Source organism: Periplaneta americana, chromosome 6 (assembly GCF_040183065.1).
Source record: "Periplaneta americana isolate PAMFEO1 chromosome 6, P.americana_PAMFEO1_priV1, whole genome shotgun sequence".
Taxonomy (NCBI): Eukaryota; Metazoa; Arthropoda; class Insecta; order Blattodea; family Blattidae; genus Periplaneta; species Periplaneta americana.
In genome coordinates, this window is record NC_091122.1 from 82,039,172 (window position 1) to 82,055,525 (window position 16,354).

Genomic DNA, 16,354 nt, shown 5'->3' on the forward strand with positions numbered 1-16,354 from the left:
AGCGATCCTAAATGGACTTCAACAATCATTCCAACATAAGGAGGTTGTACAATAAGTATAGGCTGCGCTGCTTGCCTGCGGGCCCTCCTCCTCCTTCGAAGAAGAAGAAGAAGAAGAAGAAGAAGAAGAAGAAGAAGAAGAAGAAGAAGAAGAAGAAGAAAGGAGAGAGTTCCACTAGCGAGTTTAATAATCATTCGTGTGTAGCTTGTTCCTCTTATTTAGATAAAAGCCATTGCCATCACCTACTTCAAGCATTGAACCTTTTAGTAAGTCTACGGTTCGTCTTCATGAGTGGAGATTTTGAGCCAGCACTAGAAAGGCACATGTAGCGGGATACTCTGTACATGTGATCAGAGTAACGCAAGGAAAGGAAAAAGTAAAATGGAAGAAAGAAACAGGCAGAAGGAAAAGGGAAGAAGAAGAAGAAGAAGAAGAAGAAGAGAAAGAAGAAATAAATCAACAAAATAATAAATAAAGAATGGAGGAAAAGGAGGAAAGAAGAATGAGAGAATGGAGTACGAGGACAGCAAAGCAGAAAGTAAGGAAGGAAATAAAAGTATATATAAACAGATTTAATGAAAGTTAAAAGAAGAATTACAGATACGTGATTGGATATGTGTGTCTCGCATCTTAATAAATTTAGTACCTCGTAATCTTTTCTTTTCAGTGAGTTCACAAATACTGACCCACAGAGAAGCTTCGAAAAACTATTTATAGTCTAATTGTAATGAATGATTTCTGAATTTGATCGTGAAAGTTTTCCTTTTAAAGTATTAGAGCGCAGAAACTGTGTAGTTCCTCAATTCATTGCAGCTACTTAGAATTTTATGAGGAAGACATGTGCTAGACTTTTTTCCCCCCCTCTCATTTATTTTGAAGTCATCTTGTTTTACTGAGTATCAACTGCGCATAGCATGACCTGCATTTTTATATCTTTTGTCATTTTTTCTTTCACCCAAGAGCGGTTGTTTGTGGGAACTAGGGTAGTTTACATTGTCTGTAAAAGGATGTTATTATGGTTTTGTAGGTCTATTCTATGAAGGGAATGGCAATGGAGGCTGTATTATCCGGTTTCCGTGTCTTTTTAGTTAATTCAATGCAAATAAAAGAGAAGTGCACGGGAGATTTTTAGTAAACTAATTTAATTCATCTGCAATTTAGCTCTCCTGGAATTGTAGGTCTAATATATAAGATTTTTTTCTCTGTTTCCGCATAGCTTTATTGCATGTCGGCTTGCAGTGAAGTTGCTTCCGCAGCGGTTGCTGTCTTGTTTAAAATTTTGTTCTACTTCGTCAATTAACCAGGCTTCCGATAGACCTTTAGGATATGGCACGTCTGCAGTTATCTTCATTACTTTCAAGAGACTGTAACTAAGTTGACAGTTCACCAAAAGAATCATGGTTCGGTTCTTGGTACATCCTGTGAAGATTAGGGAGACAAATCAAATGCAGAGCATATTATTTTATAATTACTTCAGTTCCTGGCTAATACCATACAGTGCAAGGCGAACAGTGCATATACTGTAGGAGTCCCAGCCGCCAAATCACTCAATTGAGTGCGCTCCTTGTGTGATGATTGTTGACTTAAAATGTATGCCAATATATTGTATAAGTCGAACACGAAGTAAGGCCACTAAAGGAAAATAACCATAGGAGAAAGATTCGATCCGGTATGGTGGATTGAACTTCGGCGTAGCTCAATGGTTAGAGCGCCCAGCGCGTAGAACTGGGAGACCCGGGTTCGATATTTCTCCGTTAATAACAACTGGACACTATCAGAGATAACTCTGTAGGACCAAAAAAAATCTTTATGTAGGTTAGTAGTTAGGCTTTCTAGAGTACTTCGGCTACTCGTTCCATCTCATGTTATAGGCCTATTTTCATCATTTATTCCGTGAAAGCTAAATAGAATAGTGCATTTGTTATTAAAAGTCATATTTTTGTCATTTGAGTGTGGTTTTTAAAGCACGAAGACAGATTTAAGAAAATTAATTCCTTATTTTATTAGAGCGACGCTACATTCACACATAAAACAATAAATTCGTGGTAGTAGTGGTAATAATAATAATTAATAATATTAATAATGATAATTACCCCTGATTTAGGTTCTGGCTGATATGTACATCTATTATCAGGCAGTACATCTCACTTGACGATATGTGTCAGAGGAAGAACAATTGAGTGGCTCAGTGACAGAGTTGCCTAAACCACAAATTTTAGCCGCAGATTTATGCATAAAATGACTGTAAATTATCATTTATATGTGTGCCAAAGTAGATGTCCTAGATAAATATTAGATTAGAGTAAATGATAAATAATTTCCAATTGAGAGCATATAGTTAAAAAAACGAGTTCTGATTAGTGTAATATGTGGCTAATCGGCGATGTATGCACTGGAGCAGGAAAGGAACTGGCCACCTTACCCCATTATATTCTGTCCTAGTTGCCTCTTAAGTGGTGCCATCTAGGTGTAAACCTATCTTCGGACAGTTGACTAAACAACAATGATAATTTTAGTTGCCTTTGACCTTTTTGCAACTATACTGAAATCTTTGGGGGCTCTCATATACGTAACAGACAGATTTTCAGCTGAAATTGAGGTAGCACTTTTAGTGTGCTATATCTGTAATTTCAGTAGCCGACTTCTTCTGCATTTAAAATAGTATATTTGTTCTTAAAAGTCATTTTTTTAGTCCGTTTGGTCTGATTTTTAAAGCAGCAATAGCAGGTGATTATATGTTTTACATACCTCGGTTTTTAGTTTTGATTAGAACGTTATAAATTTCTACATCCAGCCCTACCTCGATATTTTATTAGATCTATTATCGTTATTACATTTTTAATTTATTTTTTTCTCTGTTCTGCCGATTTAAATGCCGACTAAGATAGAGAAAATTTCACATAATGCACAATGTCTGTGACATTATTGGTTTTGCATTTCAGGTAGAAACAAATGTTGTCAGTTATGTTTCGAGTGATTGGTATGATTATTGTTGCAGATGAAATGATAGGTAGCCCCTACTATTGTAAATATTGATTACGAATGTCCCGAATTTTAGTTAGTGTTTGATATGTCATAGCTTATTTAAAATTTATTATTATTATTATTATTATTATTATTATTATTATTATTATTATTATTATTATTATTTCATGCCCACAAGCAGCCTCCACAGATTACTGCAGTGATGCTCCAACCACAGTTCGCATTCCAGAATCAATTTTTATTGTTGCCGTCGTCAATTTCGCCACTTGCCTTCAACTGACAGACAGACCAATGGGATGTGGAGTGTAGGAGAGGGATGATATGTGGCACGGGCCGTCCCCATTCCGCGGTGATGCATAACAACATGCGCTAGGAATACCGACTCAGTCCCATCCAATCCCTACTTTTTTTTCCATTATTATTATCGTGCTACCTGTTGGGATTGCGCCCCCCCCCCCCCCTCCTGGCCAGCGCAGCTCTGCTCGGTACGGTTCGGACTCCCGGACAATACAGAGTGTGCGGCGGCTGCAGTCGGTAACTCCATCATCGTCAGTCGGAGCGGGGCCGAGCTTTCCATCCCTCGCCGCAGCGGTCGCTCCATCAATTTTTCCAGGTAGGCTCCGCGCGGCGCGTGGCGTCGCGACGGCAGTTTCCTTAGCAGTGAGTGCATAGTGTGGACTCCGGGTCTCTACCTCCAAGTGCTTCTCAGACGGCGTCGCGATGGGCGCCTTGTGCTCTTGCGCAGAAGGTTCGACATCGCTTTTCTCCTGCCTTCTGCTTGGCGATGTCGGTGGTCTTGGAGGGGGTGTGCGAGGGCGAAGGAAGGGGTGAAGAGAGAGAAAGGATTCTCTTCTGCGCTGTAACTCCTAACAAGATTAGTTCGGCTCCTCTGTTTGAGTATAATTAAATCTAGTGCGACACCTCCAAGCATACTCCGCCTCCCCTCTTTCGACCTAGGCATTGCCCTCTTCGTACTCTATCTTAACTATTCTAGTTCGAAACCACCCACCCCCTACGGCACTGAGGGAGGGTTACTCATTCCACTTTATAGCCTACAGACCTCGGTATGTCCGAATCTTGCCGACTATATAGCCAAGATCTTGCGGAAAGAGAAGGGGAAGAGGAAGAGAACACTCTAACTTGAGATGCTTGGGTGTAGTATTGATTGGGGACCTTGGCGCTATGGCGGACGCCGACGCCGCGACGTAGGACACGTGATGCGGCCTTTAACGAAGCCACAACATTAATCGGTGTTCTCTCCCTGTAACATGTCACATAGAGTCGTCATGCCAAGTGAAAACAATTTAATAATTCTGTCGTGATTCTTTCCAAGGTCGGCCATTTCGGTGTAGATTTCGTTATTTTTCTAGTGACTCATCACTTTGAAGTCATGAATAATGCAATAAATACCGGTTTGAACATAAATTAATAGACACTGAAACATTTCAATCAACACTAGTAACTAGACTTAATTTAAACTAACTTTCTAATCGTTCAAATTGGACAATGCTTTTATTTATTCAGTTTAACAACAACAAAATATTATCTCTTGTGCTGCCCTCTACATACAACCTAATGTATTCCTACGCTGTAATTTTCCTACTGTAATGATTGGGCTAAAGTCATAGATGAAACTGTACTACGATAACTAGATTATTTTCTAACTGGTCATTTCCTCTTTGCCACAAATTGAAGTGAAATCAGTTAAAGAAGATCGATACGATATCGTGAATACTACATTAAGGTTGACCGATGCAACATGTTTTCTAGGACAAGTTTATCGAACGATATGTAGCCTATACTATATTATATATTCCATCATCGCCTTCTCTCTCGCGATGCTGCCCTCCGCTGCAATTATAATTTAATCTGGTTCTCGGATACGAGTTTCAATTAAGCTATTGAGAATGAAATATATATCAAAACCAAAATCCCAAATCTATTGGAAGGTAAACCTACGTTGGAATAATAAACATGAAACTTATGTCCATATTTTGCATTCGAGTTAAACTAGCCTATATTATCCTTCTTATTTACGTCTTAAATTTTTATTTATTTGTTTGTTTGTTCGTTCAATCGTTCATTTATTTATTTTTATTTATTATTTAATTTTAGAAAATAGGGTTGCATTTTTCTTGTTTCTAAATAACTGAATTAAAGTTACACTGAATTAGTTGTGCAAGCTTTAGGCCTACTGGTTAAAAAAAAATTCGAGGTAATGTGGACTCTCTTGTTTATCTCTAAAATTTTAATCTTAGCCTTCACGATAATAACGTATCGTTTCTTTCTCAGTAGTAGTAGTAGTAGTAGTAGAAGTAGAAGTAGAAGTAGTAGTAGTAGTAGTAGTAGTAGTAGTAGTAGTAGTAGTAGTAGTAGTAGTAGTAGTAGTAATATAATAATAATAATAATAAAGAAGAACAAATTGACTTTTCTCTTGCCAATACATAAAAAAGGTGGTTTTTACTAATTCGTGTGCGCTGAATTCGAGTCAGAAAACCAAAATTTCCTATCACGTACCGTTTTCTCTGGCAATCATATTTCATTTTTTCTTTCATATAATAATGATGTATTTTTGTAAATTCATTCTCATAAACAAAATTTCACTAAACACGGCATTCAAAAGGATTAATTGTATTTTAAAAGGATGTAAAGAATAGGAATTTAACGTTATACAGTTTTTAACAATTAGCATATATTACTATCACGTGCATTAATTGTAAAAAGACAAAAATATTTACTTTTTTTTAGAAAAAATTTCTGGAAGACTTTCTTTTGTAGTTGGATGCAGAACTCTCACTCAACAGAAACCAGCAGTAGTCGGCAAGGATGTTGGGGAGTCATTTTCCTGAATATTGCTTTTCCATTTCAGAGATTTGTTGATGAAACCTTTCTGCATGTTCGTCGCTCACCGCTCCAAGGTTGAGCGGAAAGAAATTAAATGAGAATGCAAAAAGTGGATTTTAAGGGACATAAGCCTATGGCACTCGTTGTCTCGTGTGCACTTCACTTAATTTCTACCACTTCAATGTAGTTATCGGCTATATCATTACCTAGAAATTTTGAACTTACTGCCTTGAACGCTCAACATGCCACCGACCTTTTCAATTTTAAGGAGTTTCTCCTCGAACAAGGGGACTTCAAGACTTAGCGAATTTGAGGACCAATGAAAATGCCCTCTTTTAATTTCCCTTCGCTCAATTTAAGAAACTCATTTCTTAAAAATTCATAACCTGCCGCATTTTTGTGTATTGCTTTAACAAAGTTTTTCATGTGGAGTGGTGGTAATAAAAGGCTGTGAGAATCTACAGTGGATAAAATTTCACACTTTTTTTCACCAGGTATCAAACTTTGTCTCAAGGGCCACTCCCTCACCCTATAATGTTTTGCTTAGTCCCTAGAGTCCCACTCGCAAAAACAGCAAAACAAGTTCGGAGAATTAACACACTTACGCGACATTGAACTGTGACATGTTAGTGCGACGTTATGCACACAAACTTATTATAGGCCTAATGCAATGCTGACTTTTAAATGCACTCTCATTCACACATAATATAATAATGTTAACTTCCACACTCTCTATTAGAAATCGCAAAACTGTTCCGCATAACAAAAAAATGAGTATTATACTGACTGAGTTCAAGTAATGACTTAGGCCTATTAGCAATAGAGGGTCAATAACAATCTTTTTCATACAAGATAAACCAGAAACTCATCTTAAACATAAACACTTTCATAAACTTTTATCTACGTTTACATCTCTTATCAAAAGTTTAAGGACACCCCTCCACAAGTGATGTTTCACTCCTGTACTTTCACTTATGTGAAACCGTCTGATATTTATACAGGGATCAAATGCCTATTTTTTTTAATTTCAAATTTATTTATTTAATACATAAGGTTTACACTACATTAGGCATTGCAGTCTGAAAGAGCAGAAGCTCGTGCTCGGGCGCAGTTCAGTCTACGTACATAAAATTGAAGAGTGTCAATTCAGCACAATAATATTAATATGTAATAAAATACAGACCACGTAATGACATATACAAAATAGAAAATACAAAGTACACGTGTATTAGAATATAATTTTAAATACATACAGCTTAATAAAAGACAAACCAATTTAATAATTAATCTAATTTTTTCCTACATCTGTGTATGTTCAGTGTACTTAGTACAGGGTAAGCTCTAATTAATGCATTATATATTCTAGGTCCAAAATTTCTGCCGTGTTTTAATCCAGAAGCTGTGTGGCATTTGGGGGTGTTCAGAAAGAAACTATAGTTTTGTCTCGCATGGTATTCATGAGGGTAAAATTTAAATTTATTGTGATTTTTATTAAAGTAAATCAGCAGTGTTTGTTTATAAATTTGTTCTAGATTTGATACACCAAATTCCGAAAAATTAATTTCATCGGGTAATCAAAAGGTTATATAGACAAATTTTGATAATTCTGTTTTACAGCAAATTTAAAGGATGGAGAGTCGATTTTGCCATTCCTCCCCAACCTAATATATCATACTGAATTATTGATTGAAACAGAGCTAAGTACACAGTACGCAGAACATAAATAGGTAAATAAGAACGTAGAATGGAAAATTTGTGGATTGTTTTACGCAATCTGTTACACCGGAAGGAGATATGCTTGTCCCATTTTAAATATTGATCAGTAATAATACGATACCTAAATATTTAACTTGTGAGGATATACTCAAGGCGTGACATGAGCAAGTAGGTTACAATAATGTATTGTTATATTTATATTATTACTATTATTCTACTGTATTATTTAAATTATTATGAAAAGTAAAGTGTCTACTGCAAACCCAATCTGTCTATCTTCCAAAATGTGGGTTATATAACAATTTGTCTGTTATGGAACTTACTGAAAAATTACATATTTTGTAGGAAAAAATTAATTACTCCAGAATGAGTTGACTTAGATCTGTGAATTTTAGGATATAGTTAGACATATCTGAAAGACTTCTTGTGCAATCTTTGCTTTTTGATTTTAAAAAAGTGTAACAGTTCGTGCAGCCATTGTATTCCAGATTGTTTTGTTTTTCCTTTGGGAAACATTTTCATTTTATAAAATTCTCTTGAGCTTGAAATTCGCTGTAAATGGACCCGGATCTCCCACTGCCATTTACATCATAACATTGTGAGTTGGTAACATTGGTCAATCAGCTTATTCCCTCCAATTTTAGTAATCAGCTGTGGAACTTGCTACAAGTGTGGAAAGGTTGAAAATAAATCAAAATTCAGTGAGTATGGACGTGAAGTTGCAGATTATTGGGATGTGGAAGAATGACTGAAGATAATGTAACTCCATTCCAGAATTCATTATCTAAGTCAACCCATTGTGGAGTAATTAATTTTTTTACTACTAAATATGTAATTATTCAATAAGTTGCACAACAGACAAATTATTATGTAATCCAAAGTTTGAAAGATAGACAGATTGGGTTTGCAGTAAAAACTTCACTTTTCACAGGCATTTGGTCCCTTTATAAACATCAGGGAGTTTCACGTAAGTATAAGAACAGGAGTGAAACATCACTTATTGGAGGGGTGTCCTTAAACTTTTCGTGAGAGCTGTATAGTGCAACATCCGGATCGACCCTCTCTGCGGGCCCGACTTCCTCTGCTCAGCGTTTATTGAAAAGAGAGATTACGTTGTATTACAAAAGCTCTAGGTGACAGGGGAAAAGAAATACATTTTCGTAATCAGTGCATATGAAAACATAAGAATCATAATGTTTGATGTTTTAATAAATCTCATGTTGTTCAGTGTAATAATAATAATAATAATAATAATAATAATAATAATAATAATAATAATAATAATGATAATAACAATAATAATAATATAATATAATAATAATAATAATAATAATAATAATAATAATAATAATAATAAATTGAAAATCCAGTGGACCTGAATACGAGCTGCCCCTGCAGGAACTATATGTTAACAGTGGTTTTGCACTTTTTTGACAAATGACTGAGTGTGTATTGCTGCTCATGGAATTTTAATGTTGGTTCACAGTCCTCGGTGAGGACAGAAAGTACCAAAGGGCTCACATATTTACAGTAGGATGATGATAGTGATAACGCATCTAATGTTTTTATATAGAGTAGTTTTGTTTATGTAATGTTCTCTATTAGGTTATTATGTAATCCAGTACTATTCAAATGTGTGTTTTACGGGTTTTTTATTTCAATATTTGTAGCAGAACAATTATTATTCATTCTGATATCAAGTTCGTACTTCTGAAGTATCTGGACACCGTAAATAAGGATTTCGAATTGTTGTACATGACTATTAGGACTTCTAGTGTCTTTAATTGAGACACATAAGGTTAAGATGACCCTTTAGAAATTCATACATTTTTTGGTACTTAGTATTGGAATTATTGAGGTTGAATGTATGTGACATAAATAATCATAAGTTTGCAAGGTATACTTCAGGAATAATTATGACATTGCTAGTACGACTCAATAGACAATTTAAATATAATTTTTGAAAGGAAATTTTGGTATTTGAGGTGCATAAATATCTATGTATGATAAACTGTCAGGCTTAATATTTATTTTAAAAATATGTTCTATATAAATGAATGAACGTGACTAAAATGGGATCAGAAGATTATATTTTATTTTTATTTCGAGAATAAGCAGACTCTGTTTGTTTTCATTACGTGAATTTTCTCTGAATAAAATTTGTTTGTAATGAAAAGTAGCCTACATGAAATAACAGTTATGAATAAAAACGTTGAGATCAATTAAGAAAAGCAGCTTATATTGGAGTTGATCATGTTATAGGCACTTTTTTCGAATGGTTTCATATTAAATATTAGATCAAATTTAATATTTTATTTATCATAACGCATAATAGAAACAAGAGACAAGATCTAAGTGCTGAGATTTCAATGTATGATAACTGAAAGGAACACTCTATTGTAAACTTTTTAGTGATAATTAGATATGCTTTTAACATCATTATCATGATCTACATCTTGTTAAATTGTTTTGTCACATGTTCTATACTACACAACGCTACTGCTTAAAATTTCATTTTATTTGTGTTGATATTTAATAATTTATATTTGTCTGTTTCATCAAGTAGGCTACACGGCATTAAATTTAGGCTGAATGAGTTATTGATTTTTTTTAATTCAATCAAATGAAAGGAAAAATTATGCTATGTCTGTTGGAGTTTTATTTAAAGTACAAAATGCAGAAGTTATTGCTTTACTTTTTTTAGTTGGTTATTAATGACGCTGTATCAACTAGGTCAAATAATGCTTTACTAAGACCGTTATATAACTATTGCAAATTATATCATAATCAGAATATCTAAGTGCCAAAAGTATCAAAGTTTAGCACATAGTCCTAATCCTCTTTCTGTCATCTATTATCGTTAAAGTGTAAGAGCTACAAACATGGTAACACTTACATATAACAATGCTGCTCATGGCCTACTTTATTATAATAACTATTAGGCCTACTATTAATATTAGTACCATAATTAAGTCAAGCTGTAGCACTTCTGACTAGAAATTAACAGGCTCGAAGTCAGTCCTCTCTAGAAAAGTGGAGAGTTACATATTTGACTCCGTATGAAGCTTAAATTGTAATTTTTCTACGTTATCCTAAGCTGTTGCCCTACATCATGCTGACAATGTGCAAAGGAGTTTCGCTGCTTTTGAAGCGTTACAGGTTGATGACTATTAAAATTTTATTTCACAATGTAATCTACTTATGTTACCAGTAATGTCTGAAAATCATATTTAAATTATAATATAGATGGAAAATTGGAGCTATTTCTATAAATGCAGGGGACCTTAACACCCGTGATTTTGGTAAATTTTTACTTTCAAGACTCCTGTTTACTCTGTGTGTGTTAGATTTATGTAATGTAGACTCAGCAATATACTATAAATATTACTATTGAAATACTATAGAAATTTTTAAAAACATTTTCGGAAAGAATATTATTTTTATTTTAAAGCTATTACCTGTAAAATCTCCAGTTTCCTACGATTTTAAGTACATAACTTATCCTTTATTATCTAAGTAGCTGTAGACATGTATAGTAATTTAATTTCATGTGTATTCTGCTAATTTTTGTAGGCGTAATTTATGGAATGTCTCCAGAAATATGTACCTTAATATCTTGTATAATTCTTAATAGGTAATTAATTGGGCCTAAGCCGGTAGGAAATAAGTTAATATTGTTTTTTAAGTTGTTCTATTATCCAGAGAATGAGAACTCATAAAATTACACAATATATAATAAAAATTGATTCCAGAAGTTGCTACAGGGCGGCAATATTGATAAAATTAATAAATGCACATTTCTTTCAATATCATGTCTAATTTTGTGTTATAAAGATTTCGTAGATATCTTGTAAAAATTATTATAATTAAAATTATTAATTAGAACATTAGTAGGCCCACACCAATTATTAATTAGTACATGGTGTCAAAATGATTTATATTCGTTCTAGCAGTGTTTACAATCATAAGTCATAACAAAACACAGAAACGAATTTAAACACAATGCTATGAATAAGAAAAAACTAAGAAAAAAGACGTGATCGTTGAATCCTTGTTGGCAAAGTTTATAATAGGTAATAATAATTAACTTATCATTATTGTCATTATATTATTATTATTATTATTATTATTATTATTATTATTATTATTATTATTATTATTATTTCAGATAATTATGACGATGTTTGCTGCAGTAAAATTAGGCCTAATTGATATTGAATGTAATAAAAATTCTCGGGCTTATGCTAAGAGATATAATAATAATAATAATAATAATAATAATAATAATAATAAAACAGTAAAAATAATAAACTTCATTATAAAGAGTTTTCATTCATCTATTGGGATTTATCTGAGTCTCTTTGTCTGTTTGGCTCTGTATAGGTGCATAGGGCTACATGATAGGGTTGACTTAATATGCAGTAAGTAGGAAATTAGGCTTTCATTTAAGACAACAAAAGATAAAATTATACAGCACGTAAATATTAATGATTTAAGTGAACTTTACACCTATGACCGTGGTCTTCCTTGCAGCATGAAAAATTTTCCGTCTTAGTAACAACAACAACAACAATTATTATTATTATTATTATTATTATTATTATTATTATTATCATTATCATTATCATCATCATCATTATCATATAATTAATCAAGAGGTAGTTGTGATATGGGAGTAGGAAACAGTGTTGTAAAGATGGGTAGTGACTAGCGATTTAGGTAGCAATAATTTAATAGCAATAGTGTTGTTAGTAATAATCATAATGATGTATTTATAACTGTTATACTGCTCAGAGGGTTTGTCCTAATTTCTGAGAATCCTGTGATATGCGGTAAGCAGGGCGCCGAATATCTACCTAAGCCAACACAGGAATAGGCTACCACTTATCAACAAATATAGAAGAAAACGACTAGCCTTTTTGCCGGGTTCATTCTGTGCAATGTAAAATCTGCTCCGTGAATTTTACGTAGGTAATATGTCATGAATATATATTATAATTCATTAGACCTTTGTTCCTTTTTATTATTATTTAAACGTTGTATATCTTCGAATTTGAAACTCCTAATTCTATTTTAATAGAACGTAAACAATACGAGTTCTTCAGCAGAAGATATGATTTTTGTATGGTGAGATGATATATTGTCATGAAGACGGCCGTAAAGGATTATGTAAGTCCTGTGTATGTTTCAACAAGCCATAAAGCGAAAATATTCCATTCCATGAAGACCTCATAAATAAAATGAATTTAGCTGAAATAAAAGAAAGTAACGATTGGAGTAAATTTGTGCGTTAGGAGATGAACAGCAGGCTACATGAGATCTGTCGCGGATATCTGCAATTCATGGCTGTTGTCTCGCTGAGAGAAGGCCTAACGGCTGAGCGATAAGGGATAACAAGGCTATTAGAATGTGGAAGAAAACAAACGAGGAACAATGTCGCTTCATGTCAAAGACAATGGCTGTGGAGGGGAAAGAATGGGACTGTTGCAATGCGCATGACAGAATCCGCATTTAAAGTAACGAATTTGCGAGTAGAGAAATCAGAAATGAACCAAAAGATTGTGGATCTGTGGAATTGTACACAAGTTAATATTAATCACTAACCTCTTTCTTGTTCTGTTTTTCTCTTTCCACTCCTCCTTTCTTCCCTATTACATTTTTCTCAGTTTATGCTTCCATTTCCCCTACTTTGTTTTTTTTTCTTCTTCTCCTAATTTTATTCTTTCTCTACCTACTCTATTTTCCTTGCCTTCTACTACTTCTCTACTTTCCCACTTTTTCTCTTACTTCGAGTTCTCCTTCTCGACTCTGTGTTTCTTCTTTTTTGTTTCTCCTTTATCTTTTCCTCTTCCACCTCCCCCACCTCTCCGTCTTCAAATCCGTACTTTCTTACTTCTCCTCACCCTTCTCCTCCAACCCTTCTTTCTATTCTTTTTTCACTTCTTCTCTTAAGTCAATTTATTTATTTTCCATTTCTTCTTCTTCGTCTTATTCTTATTTTGTTTCTTTGATATTGACTTATTTCTCTATATTTCTTATTTTTCTTTACCTGAATTCTCCTCTTTCGTCTCACATTTCTTCTCGGAATTTCGTTCCTCATCTTCTCTTCTTCTTCACTGTGGTCTAGACCAGTATTCCTCAACCTTTTTGTTGATGAGGCCCCCTTTTCCTTGTTTTACTCGTTCCTTAGTTCGGTCCTCTGTCCCAAGATGTAGAGTAGGACATTGGCACTTTGGAGGACCAAAGAGCAGTTAAGGAATGAAATGGATGAAATTTCTATTTTGTACCTTAAGCAAGAGACTTATTTTAATGTACATCAATATCTTGTTACTAATATTGTTCACAAGTTTCATTAGTATCAATTTAATATATTTTTAATTATTTATTTAATCTGACAGGGTTAAGGTCACAGGCCTTCTCTTCAACCCTACCAGATAGCACATACAAATACAAAAAATACAAATAGTGACAAAAATAATACAAATTAAATTATAGCCCCGTAGAGCGTCAACAGAGTCAGAATACTATAGTGCACTTACTAAGCTAATACAAGAAAAAAAAAGAAGATAGTTGAAATAAAAGTAGTAATAGCAATGATGATAGTGATAATAATGATGATGATGATAATAATAATATTAATAATAATAATAATAATAATAATAATAATAATAATAATATAAAATAAAAATAATAATTTTCTTTATTTTTTATTTTTTCAAAACGTATCTAGCCTACTCCCACAAAATAGAATAACAAGCATAAAAGTATGTACAGTATCTTTGACATGCATATACTATAATTTAACAGCAGAGCTGTCATTTGAGTTCTGAATTCATAAGTGATCTGAAAGTTAAAAAAATAATAAGAAGAATAATTTCTTCAGTGTCCTGATCATATATTATATTTTTTTACTTTTTTGAAATAGGTATTTACTTTATCCAAGAAAAGGATTGGTAGTTTTGTTAACCATACTATTCAGAACATGCAGTAAAAATTCAACTTCATAGCATGAAATTTGTTGGGAGTCTATAGTACTGTATTTGAATATGAGTAAATCTATCAAAAATAAAAGTGTGGAGAAATGTCTTTAAAATGTCGATTTTCCATCACGAAAACCTGTTTGCAATTGTGAAATGTAACTAAAACATGAATTTTGAGGATGATTGTTGTTGTTTAATCAACTGTCCGAAAACATGTCAGAAACTCACAAGTGATACCAATAAGTCACCAGTCATGAGGCAACTAAGCCAAGAGATAACGGAGTAGGAGGGGACGATTATGTTGACTATTACATTTTACTACGCCATACTACTTTTGACCAATAAAACGGTACGAAAGGATGTGTTTCAACCAATCATGGCTGTTTATCGCTACAATTTTATCACTTCCCTAGCATTCGATTATTTTATCACTTCCCTAATATTTTTGTTTCTTTGTTTGCCAACATTTCAAACCGAAAATTCTTTACAGTAGGGCCTACTATAAAACACGCTTTGCGATCGTTATTTGCTTCCCGCAAAGACAGTCTACTCAATTGAAAATGGCGGCTCCGTTCAAACGTTTTGATGAATCTAACGTTAGTGAAATATAATTTTAGTAAGTCAATTAATACCTATTTTATTGTATTAGAGTACTTCATTTCTTCTAATTTTTATATAGGCTACTTTATTCTGTTTTCATCACATCTCTACCATTGTTTCTTTGTTTGTCAACATTTCAAACTGCAAATTATTTACGGTACTATAAAATATTCGTTTGCTATCGTCATTTGTTTGCTGCATAGATAGTCAACTGAAAATGGCGGCTCTGTCCGAACGTTTTGGTGAAGCTAACATTATTGAAATAGAATTTCAGTAAGACAATTAATATTTTATTGTATTAGAGTACTTTATTTCTTATAATCCTTATATTCTTTCTTCTAATCGTATAATAGTCAAATAAATCTCACTGGAGTTTTGATTTTCTCTAGATAAACCAAAATCTCTAGGCCTAGTGAGATTACTGTTGATAAAATTGGCCAACATAAATAACGAAAGGTCAGTGGTTATTTTATCTAAAAAATTCTAAAATGAGTTTTTTTTTCTAGAAACTTGACAAAAATTTTACCCATCTCCATTAATAGGGGCCGCAAATAATAAAATTGTTATTGTAAGTTTTAAATTTAATATAACATATACAGTTAATTATTTGAATAATTAACCATTTCCATACATTAGAAGTTACTCCAGACCTACATTCAATAATAACATCCTAATGACCTGATCTTCATCCATCCGTAGTAATATTTTTAAAATAAATCAAATTTCACACTACTATATTTTTCACTCTACACCCAAGCCACGGAGCCGCAGTAAAGTAGTGTGAGGAACAGAGAGGCCTCATTCAAAAGGATGACAAATAATGGAGTACAATGTAGAATATAGAAATCTAATATGAAATTCGGTATCAATTTAAAAAGCTTTATTTAATACAAAATAAGCGTAGGGCCTATATTTAAAATTTTCGCAGGAAACTTTTTAAAATTATTATTATTATTATTATTATTATTATTATTATTATTATTATTATTATTATTATTATTATTATTACAGTACAGAAATCGAAACTATGTCAGATTGTAAGCTACTTCAAAAAGATATTACAAACTTACATATTTGGAGTATTAATAATAAATTGTTATTTAATATTAATAAGTGTATACATATGTCCTTTTCTAGATTGAAAAATACAATTAAATTTTCATAAAAAAATTAGAGGCAACAGTTTTACCATTAGAAAATGAACATAAAGATTTAGGTATATTATTTAG

General features: G+C 33.0%; 1 long non-coding RNA gene across 3 annotated transcripts in view; it reads left to right on the forward strand.

Moving 5' to 3' along the window:
* The first annotated feature begins 3,493 nt into the window (after positions 1 to 3,493).
* The window catches only part of LOC138701464 (uncharacterized), a 1,004,334-nt gene continuing 991,473 nt past the window's right edge, over positions 3,494 to 16,354 (forward strand). Inside the window, exon 1 of one of the 3 annotated variants that reach the window (XR_011332589.1) lies at positions 3,494 to 3,598. This is a non-coding gene — a long non-coding RNA (uncharacterized lncRNA). The other 2 variants (XR_011332590.1, XR_011332591.1) reach the window with 2 other exon arrangements.